Below are 11,541 nucleotides of genomic sequence, written 5' to 3'. Positions count from 1 at the left end.
CATGTGGCCCAACCCTTCCTCTAGTTTTGCAGATGGGGAAACTGAGGCCCAGGGAGATGAAACAATTTTAAGCTCTTAAGACAGAACTGGAACTCAGGTCTCTTGAGTCCATCCAACCTCCCAGAGGATGAAACAGCCTGTTCCCTCTACTGTAGAGGCTGCAGGGACACTGAAGGCCAGAAAAAGTTAGCGTTTGAACAAAGGGCCTGCCCTTACATGTGAGGCTGCTCAGGAGGTCCCCTAGAGGGAGGTCCCCTAGAGGGAACCAAAGGTGGGTTAAGAGGCAGCATGAAGTCTGGAGATGAGGAGAGACGGTCCCCCCCAAGCCCTCCCAGTGGAGCCTCTTCAAGGTTTGAGAGGAGAATCAAGGCTCCTGAGGCCAGGGAGACAGCTGGGGAAATCATAGGCTGAGGACAGTGGGGACCTGAGGGAACCAGGAAGGCAACCCTGGACCCACCCAGCGGGCATCTGTGGTGACATCTCTGGGTGTTGTTTACCCCTTGTTTACAGAGTAGACGCGGCACTCCCTTCGTCACTGTTGGGAAGTTTTGGGCTGAATCTGAGCCTGGGGTTGGTGGGTGGGGTGAGGGGAGGTCAAAAGAGAGGAAAATTCTCCTTGTACAGGGCTTCTAAGAAGTATGCAGAGGTCCACATGATAACAAATACCAGATATGTGGACTGGAAAGGAGGGTCATGCTACCTTCTTCCGGGGGGACAGGAAGGTAAATCTGCAGCATGCTGAGTTGAGGTTCGACAGAAAAGGGGCTTCCCTGCAAGGAAACGTGGGAGAGGCTGGAAGAAGTTCCTGGGGAGCACAGAGGGGTGCCCACCTCAGTGTGTCTTTAGGTCCCAGCTAGAAATAGGGGTAGAGGAGATGACCCTGGGCAAGGCCAGCTGGGCTAAGGGTTTTGCTGCTGCTGACTTGACAAAAGAGCCAAAGATAGAGAGGGGAGAAGAGAGGAAGGAGGACACCATGGGACAGAGAGAGAAGAAAAAATCCTGCCTGTATCTTCTCCTGGGAACAGTCAGAGGACAGGATTCTCTGGACTGTCCCCATTTCTCTGGGCACAGAAATGGAGTGAACGGAAGCCAGGCAATGGGGGCAGGTGTGAGAGCCCTGAGCCCAAAGGAAGAGAGGAGGGAAGGCAGACAGGGGATGGGGCCTGTGGCAAGGCCAGGGTCCCCTTCTGGCCCCAGAGGGAATGCCCTGCATGCAGAGAGATTGTCCACCTCTCCTCCAGTGAATTCACTTTCAGGACACAGGGCTCATGTTTGAATTTCCCAAATGACTCGCACTCTCAGAGCCTGCAGTTGGGGTTTTCAGTTACGGGGATCTGGCAGGTCACTTCCGGTTTCTGCCCTCCTTCTTCCTCCTGGGTTATAGGCAAAAAGTATGGGTAGGATGGGACAGACACCTCTCTATGGGTCCCTCAACTGACCCTGGATTTGGGCCTGGGAGAGAATATGCCGTGGGAGGAAACAATGATGGGAAAACACATGTCAGTTCAAGCACTGGGTCAAGGAGAGGGTGAGAGCGAAGTAGCTGAAGATAAAGCAAGACAGCTTGTGGTTAGACACTAGGAGAGACTGCCTAGAGAAGAAGCTGCTAGAAAAGTGGCCCAAAGATGCCTGGGGCATCCTTCACTGAGGTGGTGAAGGGCAGCCTTGACCTGGGGCTAGAGATGGATGAGATGATAACACGGGATTTAGGTAGCATCTGCTCCTTAGGTTCCTGGGTTGGATTCCTGAGTTATCTTCTGCCCAGCCATCCCTGGGGCACAAGGTGAGACAGAAAACTTCAGCCCCAGAACCTGAAGCCCTGTAGACTTCAGAACTGGGTTCTAATAGTTTTTGTTCCTCTACCTTCACCCCTGCTGGCAGATCCCAGTCCTGCCCAGTCCTTCCAAAGCCCAGGCTCTGGTCCCTGACACCAGGCTCTACATCAGAAAGGACTATGCCCTTCTTCTGCCCACACAGCCTGCCTGGGGCTCCCTGCCATGCCCCACATTTGGGCTAGAGCACAGCCCCAAGGGCACTGCTGCTCACACTTTGGGGCTTGGACAGATGAATGGGTGACCAGGACACAGGGCCCATTCTTCACCCACAACTACCCTACCTGCCTGGGGAGAGTTGAGGCCCTGAGAGTCTACCTCCTTCTTCTCCACTGAAAACCTCAGACCCCCGGGCATAAGTGGGTGTAGACACCTGGTCCTTCAATCTGGGGTGCCTGTGCTGGGCTACTGTTTCCTTTGAACACAGCCAGTGGTACCAGTTTGGATCAAGGCCCTTGGAGTAAGAAAGGCTTGAAAATAGGAGACGGGAAGGCCAGGGTGAGTGGGTTGGTGGGAAATTCACAGACCGCAAAGGGAATCAACAAAGGGCAGGATGAGGTGGTCTTGAATCAAATATTTGGTCAGTAATGGGAAGATGTGGGGAGTAGGGGAGTAGGGGTGTATGTGTGTATGTGTGAGAGAGAGAAACAGAGACACCAAGAGGGAGTAGAGAGAGCAGAGGGATGCATATTTGCATTTATGTGTGTTAGTTAATGACTGGAAACCCTGGTGGTGCAGTGGTTAAGAGCTCAGCTGCTAATCAAAAGGTTGGCAGTTCCAATCCACCAGTGGCTCCTTGGAAACACCATGGGGGCAGTTCTACTCTGTCCTGTAGGGTTGCTATGAGTCCAAATCAACTCAATGGCAATGGGTTAGTTACTAACTGAGGTGGACATGATCATGTGGGGTCCTGTGTGTGGATGTGAGACCGTGTGAATGTGTGTGGATATGAGACCATGTGAATGTACCAAATGGTAATTCCAAAGGCGGCACTCCTCAAAAGAGGAGAGCGCAGCACTCATTTGGATGTGTGGTCCATCTACTAAAAACCGTTATTTGTATACCAGCATGCATTAGTATACAGGTGTAAGTGTAGTATACAGGTGTGTACGTGTGTGCGTGCACACGTGCATGAGTGTGTGTGTGGGCTGGGAGGGGAGCTCGTGTGAAGCTGGGTGTGGGTGTACGTGAGCGTCCATGGGAGAATGGCTATGTGTACGAGGGAGGGGTGGGAGGCCGCTCAGTTGCAGATGGGCTTTCAAGGTCTCCAAGAAACAGTTTTGTTTCCTAAGTGACTGGCCTCCTGGGGCTTGCAGCCCAGACTTGAAGGTTGTTTCAAGATCATGAAAGAGAGAGTGGGAGGGAGAGTAGGAGGGAAGGAAGAGCTGGGAAGCTCTATCACCCCATGGCCCCTCCTCCTGCCCCCTCTCCCCACTTCTCTGCCCCAGTCCTGACTTGGGCCCAGCTCACCAGTCCTTCTCTCAGCTGCCAGCCCTTGCTGGGCAGCCTCTCCTGCCCTCCTTCTTCCGTTCTCTCCACTCGCCTGTGGTCTCGCCACCACTGCAGGCTTCCAGAGCCTCACAAAGGAACTTCTGGGGGGTGTGGGTGAGAGATTTCTCTTTCCAAGAGGAGGTCTTCTTGGTGTCATAGGCTAGGAGGCGGCCTGGGAATGCCTGGGGTGGCCATGACAAGTGTCCCAGAAAGGGACAGAAACACCCCCTTCCTCACCCCTCCCCACTTTCCCTCAGATGACAGTGGCTTTGTGGTGGAAAGGCTGGGCTTGGAGCTACTCTAAATTCCTGCTGAGGTCCAAATTCCTGTTGCTACCTCAGTTTCCCCATTTGACCACCAGGATGGTGTTGGATTTTCACTCCATCTCTCCCTTGCTGTCCGCTCCTGTTTTCTTTCCAGTCTTTCTTTTCTAAAAAGATTCTAAAAATTTTTTCTCCATCTCTTCTTGGTTCTGCCATCTTTAATCTTTCCCCCAGATTATTTTTACAATCCTTTTTTAATTATTAAAACCACATTATATAGAATTTAGAAAATAAAGAGAAAAAAAAGCAGCCAGAATTCGTTTCCTCAGTCTCTCTGCCCCTGCTCTTTCCCACCTTTTCTTGCCCTCCTTACTTCTCTCTGGGTTTGGATAGCTCTACGTTTCTGTTCCTACCTAGACACGCAGGGAGAAGTGCTCGTGAGAAAAAGGAAAGGCCCAGCGGTGTGGCTCCAGGCAGGCTGTGTCAGCCCCTACTGCCTGAGCACCATGGCCCAGGGTTGTTCTTTGGGACAGCAGAGGTTTTCTCACCTGCCCCACTGTGGTCTAATGTAAAGGACTTTGCCCGGCAGTGGTTAGTTCTAATTAGCCACTAACCACCTGTGGCATAGTGATTAAGTGTTATGGCTGCTAACCAAAAAGTTGACAGTTCGAATCTACCAGCTGCTCCTTGGAAACCCTATGAGGTGAGTTTTTAACCACCTGTGTGACCTGGAAATCCCTGAGGTCCCTTTCCAGCTCAGATGATGATTACCTACAAATTCCAAGCTATTTCCCTCCACTGCTAATGGCTTAGCTCAGGTGACCAGTAGACATCACCTGTGGTTGTATCTGTGTAAGAAACACTGGTTGGAGCCTTGACTTCAGGAGATCTAAGGGAGTAGGTGCTCCTACTTTGTCTATTAGCATTGAGGTAGGTTCTCCTTCTTTGTTGATTAAAATGACCCCCAGAAATGAGCCTGATCCCTTTAATCCTTGGCACAGAGGCAAGGCAAGTCTCAGGGTTTGGGCTGATTACCCTGGCTCCTTGGAAGCCCTGGTAGTGACGTGGTTAAGAGCTCAGGCTGCTAATCAAAAGGTTAGCAGTTCGAATCCACCAGCAGTTCCTTGGGAACCCTATGGGGCAGTTCCACTCAGAGTCTGACTATGAGTCGGAATTGACTCAAAGGCAATGGGTTTGGTTTTTGGGTTTTTACCCTGGTTCCTTACTGAAAGCCATTGTGAGAGGTAGGGTGGGGGCTGGGAATCTGTTGGAGGGAAGAACAGAGCTGGGGATGAGGCTGGGGAAACCTGGCATATTCCATCAGCAAATAACAGATGGTCTGTCTCTGGAGATGAAGATTCTTTGGGCTAGGAAAAGGGTGGTTGGGGCTGTGCGGAGGTTGGGGTTAATAGGCCTTGCTGAGCATGGGGGGCAGGGGTCACAGCTGGGCCCTCTAGGGTTCCTGTTTGCCTTTGATTCCAACTGGGCAGGGAGGGAGCGGCCCCCCAGCCCCCTGAGGCAGGTTTGCTTTGGCTGGAGATCTGACCCAACCACTGGCCCAAAGCACCCCACCTCCCTGCTTTCCCTATCAAGAGGCAGCCTGGCTAGGCCCCAGCCTCCTTCTTCCTACCTCATTCCTCCCTTACCAGGCCCCCTCCACTTGGCCCAGGACACCACACTGTTTGTCCGCCTGTCCCCTCTGGCGTTCTTGATACCCAGCTAGGGACAGGATGCCCTGGAACATCTGGTACACAGGGCCGCAGTCTTGCTCTCACACAGCAGGATCTCCTTGGGGATTTGAGAAGCGTGGCCTCCCCTATGCCTCAGTTTCTCTGCAAGTCCAGGATCTTTTCACCTGGGCTCCTACCTGGATGTTCTCAGCATGGCCCCCTTGGGGAATGTGAGCACCCTGCTAATCAATAGAGCATGTTCATTTTTGTGTTATTGCATCATTCAGACATTGAATCAGCGTTTGCTGAGCACTTACTGTGTGCTGGGTTCTGCATAAGGCACTGGGGAGACCATTACAACCAAGGCAAACAGAGCTCATTGTCCTTTGCTCAGAATCTCATGCCATTTAATCACTAAATCCCCCCTCTGCCACCCCTTGACCCTGTCCCCAGGGCGAGCTCCTAGCCCCTGGGGATATCCCCACCCCTATTTCCTCAAGCTTCCCCTCTCTTTTCACCTCTATCCTTGCTGAGTGAGAATGGGTGGGCCTGGGCAGATTTCTCATCCCAAAGATTCGGAGTAAAGGATGGGCCATGGCATACTGGAAACAGTTCTGAGCTGGAGTGGTGGGCAGAGGTTGTGATATAGGACTTGGCATACCATTAACTAGCTTTGTGACCTTGGGTAAGTCCTTTCCCTCGAACCAATAAAATGAGGGGGTTGGACTAATTAGTGTTTCATACTCCTAACTGCATGTGCCTGGGCCTCAACCCCAGGAATCATGTTTTAGTTGGTGTGATAAGAGGCCCAGGCATCAGTATATATTAAAAGCTCCCCAGCCAAACTTAGTGGGCAGGCAATTTTGAGAACCCCTGAGCTAGATTTTCTCTAAGATCTTTTACTTCTCATGTTGTTGTTGTTAGCTGCCATCAAGTCAGTCCCCGACTCATGGCGACCCAATGCACAACAGAATTGCACCATCTCTATGGTTGCTTGCAGATCAGACTGTTGCGATCCATAGGGTTTTCTTTGGTTGAGTTTTGGAAGTAGATCTCCAGGCCTTTCTTCCTAGTCTGTCTTAGTCTGGAAGCTTTGCTGAAACCTTTTCAGCATTATAGTAACACTAGAGCCTCTACTAACAGATAAGTGGTGGCTATCCATGAGCTGCATTGGCCGGGAATCGAACCCAGGTCTCCCATATGGAAGGTGAGAATTCTACCACTGAACCATCACCGCCTTCGTAGCTAATAGTTAATGAAGCACCATATTAAGTGCTTTAGCACTTTGTATGTGTTATTTCATTGAATCCTTGTAACAATTATAGATGGGGGAACAGAGGCACAAAGATCCCAAGGACCTTATTAAGTAGGGGAGTGGAGATTCACACTTGGGTGGTTTGGTTCCAGAGGCTGCACCCTTAGCTTCCATGCTAAGGACGCAGACAGGGATCCACTCTGGGTCCTTGTTTCAAGGAACACATGTACAGAAATCACCCAGCTGCAATGGCAAAAGCGACAAGTGCCCAGGAGATAAAGAGGAAGAAAAAGTGCTTCCACTGAGTACACACAGTGAGCCAGGCCCTGCTGGCTGCTGGTTGCACACCATTGCATTTAGAGGGCTGTGGAAGTTCAGAGAAGGAGGAGGTGATTCTCAGCTGGAATTATTAAGGAGGCCTTCATGAAGCCCCTGGGTGGTGCAAAGGGTTAATGTGCTCAGCTGTTAACTGAAAGGTTGGGGGTTCAAGTCCCCCTGGAGGTGCCTCGGAAGAAGGGCCTAGTGATCTACTTCTGAAAAATCAGCCACTGAAAACCTTGTGGAACACAGTTGTGCTCTGACACACATGGGGTCGTCATGAGTTAGAGTTGACTTGAGAGCAACTGGCTTGGTTCTGGTTTTCATGGAGCAGGTGTATTCTAACTGGGCTTTGACAGAGACGTAGGATCTGACTTGAAGAGAAAGAAAAGAGCCCATTCCAGGTAGAGGGCACCATGCGAGCACAGGCACAGAGGTGGGGCATACACAGCACGCAAAGAGGAAACACGGTCGCCAGCCCTGGAAGTGAATGTTGAAGTGATTTCATGGAGGGCTTTGAATGCCAGGCCAAATGCTATTCTAAACGTCAGCGTTTCCTGAAAGGTTCTGATGCTATGAATCACCTGGGGGTGCTTGTTAAAGATACAGACTAGTAGGCACGTCTCCTGTAGAAATTCTGAATCATGAGGGCTGGTGGGGTGGGGACTGGGAATCTGTATTTTTACCATCAAGCAAGTTTGAGAAATTTGGACATACCCATGGAGCCACTTAAAATTTGGGGGGCAGGAGAGTGATGTTATTAAAATTGTGCAGTAGGGAGCTCATTTTGCTGCAAGCGTGTGTGAGGGCATGGGTGGGGTGTTGGACAGGAAGGAGAGATGCGTCTACGGCAATATTTTAGCCAAGAGGTGGTAAGGGTCTGAAGCAAGACAGCAGCAATGGCCGTGAGGAGAAGGAGACAGATGAGAAAGACCTTTGGGAATTAGAATTTGGCAACTGATTGAATGTGGGGGTGAGGGAGAGGAAGGAGTTGGAAATGAGGGAATAGAGGTGCCAACTTAACTAAAATAAGGGCACAGAAAGGAACTTGTCTGGGAGGGAAGTCACAAGGTTGCTTTGTGGCAGAGCCTCCAGGTGAAGGTGTTCAGAGGGTGTTAAAGTGGGGGCTGGAGCTTGGGGGAGAGAATAGGCTGTGACAGTCACCTGTCTAGAGGTGACCACTGAACCAGGAGAGCAGAGGAGATGGGAGAGCCAAGGGAGAGGAGCTAGAGGACAAAGGGCCAAGGATCTTGGACAAAACCTCAGGTAACCCCTACATCTAAGGGAGGGAAGGAGGATGAGGAACCAGAACAGGGAAAGAAGACAAGCCAGAGATGTGGAGAATTAGACCAAGGAGGGGCCTGGAAGAGGACAGAGGACAAAATTTTAAGGGGCAAGAAACTGACAGTTCCAGAGGCTGCAGAAAGGCGAAAGGGAAATAAAAACTGACCTTTCGGCCACTTTATTTGTCAACTTAGAGGTCACTAGTGTGACCTTTGAGAAAGCTGTTTTCACAGAGGGTTGAGTTTGGAAAAAAACTTTGCAGGGATAGGGAGTGTGTGGTGAGGAAGCTGAGCAGGGTATAGGTTACCCTCCTTTCAAGAGGATTACAAGAATGGAAGGAGAAAGAAGACAGTAGGTATCTGAGGGAGCAGAGGGGGTGGGGACGAGGAGATGGATGTGGTACATGGTGAAGAGCTCCCTCTTTCCTTGGCTGCTGGTCCCACTCTACCTGTGGGCCCCAGCTTTGATCATATCAAGACACGGTGATACCTACATGCTCATTTAATCCTCACAGCAATCCTCGAAAAGCACTGAAGTCATTGCTATTACATTTCTCATTTTACAGACGAGGAAACTGAGGCTAGAGAAAGTCAGTAATAGGATCCAGGCCACACAGCTGGTACCTCCAGGTTGGCCTGATGCCAAAGCTACACTGTCTGGTTCTGGAATCGCAGTCTCATGTTTTTTTTACTTAGTTGAGAACAAAGAAGCTTCTTCTTCATTTCCTACGCCTGAGCTCCTGATTGATACCTGCCTCATCCCTTAATGTTTAGCTTGGTTCTGTCAAGCCCCCCTCCCTAGGGATATCTAGTCCCTGAGCTAGATCTTCAATGCCAAGGGCTTCTCTGCAGGCCTGGGGTGGACAGTCCTGCTCGCCTGGCTCCCTGTCACCCTGTCCTGCCAGCTGGCTGTCACTCCCCCAGACACCAGTTCCTTCCCTGGGTGATAATTTATATGATACGGATGCAGCGTTGGTGACCTGGCTAAGAGCTCATGCTGTGGAGTTGGAATATCTGGGTATGAAATCCTACGTCTACCTTAATTGGACAGGTTTTTTAGTTTCTCTGAGCTTCAGCTCCCTTAACGGCTCTCACTCATAGAGTTGTTTTGGGAATTAAAATGCTCAGTGAATGTTAGCTATTATTCTCTGCCCTTCCTTTCCAATGCCCTGGCCTCGGGGCTGCAATTTCTTTTTCAGCTGGATCTGATCTCCAGCTACCTCCTCTTCCCAGAGGACAGAACTCAGGCCTCCCTGGGCTCCCCGGGAAGCCAGCCTGGGCTGTAACCTGAGGGGAGACAGATTCGGGCTCTGAAACAGGAGGAGAGGCTTTCTACTAGCCCGAGTTTTACTAGCTGTGATGAAAGTGACGAGTGTAAGATGGACTCCAGAGGGGAATAACATGCCTACCATGGAGGCAATGAGGCCACTGGTGAAAAAGGACCAGATTCTCTGGCTCATACATTTACTTACTCACTTGGCAAATGTCTGTTGAGCTTCTTCTCCCTGACAGGCACGGTAGGGGCCGAGAAAAAAAGAGTGGCCTTGAGAAGCTCACCGCCAAGATGGAGAGGCCTGTACAAACAAGCCCTGTGGTTACAATAACGGAGTGGGAACATCACCCAAGCGCTGAGGGTGGTGGCTGTGGGAGGCAGGGGAGGGTCATGTTTAGGAATCTGTGCTCAGCTCTCTCCCATGGCGAGCACAGTCACCCCCACCAGCCCATCTGCTTCTTTGTTTTTGTAGTCTATATTTCTGGCTCTGTTTTTTCCTTCACTTGCCTAACAGAGAGGCTTTGGAAAAATTCCACCTTGTTTCAGTTGGACTAGGGGGAAGGGGGATTGTCCACTCTGCAGCCAGGAGAACCACGGGGTGCTGAGTGCCTGGAGAGTCCAGGTGTGCACACATGGAGGAAGCTGGGAAGGTCCTGTGGTGCTGGGGCAGGAGAAGGTGGGAACTCAGGAGGAGCTGAGCCTGGCTGCAAAGGCTGAGTGGCTGTTTGCTCCCTATAACCCCCTCCCAAAGTTTTCCTCAAGCCCCCCTGCCCTCTGCTCAATTGGAGGGGAGAATCAAGGCCCCCTCCAACCTCAGAGAATTCTGTGAATTCCACTTCCATTCTTTCCCCATCCAGGGTGTTTGAGGGGCTAGGACCAGAGTTAGAAGTGGGTCTTTCATGTCTCGTTTGCAGCAGAGGGGTGTGTGTGTCTTAGTCATCTAGTGCTGCTACAACAGAAATACCACAAGTAGATGGCTTTAACAAAGAGAGATTTATTCTCTCACAGTCTAGTAGACTACAAGCCCAAATTCAGGGTGCCGGCTTCAGGGGAAGGCTTTCTCTCTCTGTCGGCTCTGGAGGAAGGTGCTTGTTATCAGTCTTCCTTTGGTCTGGGAGAATCTCAGTGCTGGAACCTCAGGTCCAAAGGACGCAGTCTGCTCCTGGCACTGTTTTCTTGATGGTACAAGGTCCCTATGTCTCTCTGCTTGCTTCTCTCTTTTGAGACTGAGGCAGCATGGCTTCCTGTGTTTCTTGTCTCTTCAGCTTCTGCTTCCTGGTTCCTCATGCCGGCATCTGCCCTGCTGGGGCAAGTGTTCCAAAGCTCTGTAGCTCTACCAATAAGTGCCTGGAGGCACCCTGCTCCTCCAGAGTAAACTTTGGCCAGAAGGTACTCAGCTTTCTTGCTCTGTGGGTCAGCAAGCGTAGCTCCACTGATAAGTGCCCGGAGGCACCCCACTCTGCCAGGAAGCCTCCTGCACACAGGCACTAAGCTGTCTCACTCTGTGCGTTGGCTCCAGTGCTGTCTGGCGCTGGTCTCCTGGTTCTGCTGCTGCCACTTCTCTGCTGCTGCCAGTTCTCTGCTGCTGCTGGTTCTCTATCTGTTAACAGTTTCAAAACCGCTTCCACACTCTAGGTATCTGTTAGAGCAGCACCTTGCTCCTGGTACCAAGTTCAGACTTCTAGCCTACTGGACTGTGAGATAATGGACTTCTCTTTGTTAAAGCCATCCACTTGTGATATTTCTGTTATAGCAGCGTTAGATGACTAAGGCTGTGTGAGCAATCATGGAACCCATTCAGCTCCAGGGCCCCAAGGCAGGTTTAGCAAAAGGGCTTTTCCCTAAATCCCCCTTACTCCTCCTGTTCCCTCCCATACCACACACACACACACACACACACACACACACACACACACACTTACACACACCTCTCATTGTTTTCTCTTTCCCTGGGCCCCCAGCACGGCATTCATTCATTCAACAAGTATTTATTGAACACTTACCATGTGCTAGGAGCTGGAGATATATTAGCAGAAAAAGACAGTTATTTCAAAAGGTTGTATAGGCACCAGTTGTATGTGCATGTACACACATGTGCTTATGTATGTGTGAATAAGTGCGTGCAGGCTAAGGAAGCAGAAGGCAGAGGAATGTTA

Source organism: Loxodonta africana, chromosome 3 (assembly GCF_030014295.1).
Source record: "Loxodonta africana isolate mLoxAfr1 chromosome 3, mLoxAfr1.hap2, whole genome shotgun sequence".
In the NCBI taxonomy this organism is placed as follows: Eukaryota; Metazoa; Chordata; class Mammalia; order Proboscidea; family Elephantidae; genus Loxodonta; species Loxodonta africana.
The sequence above is the reverse complement of the archived record's forward strand: the minus strand, read 5'-3'. Positions refer to the sequence as shown.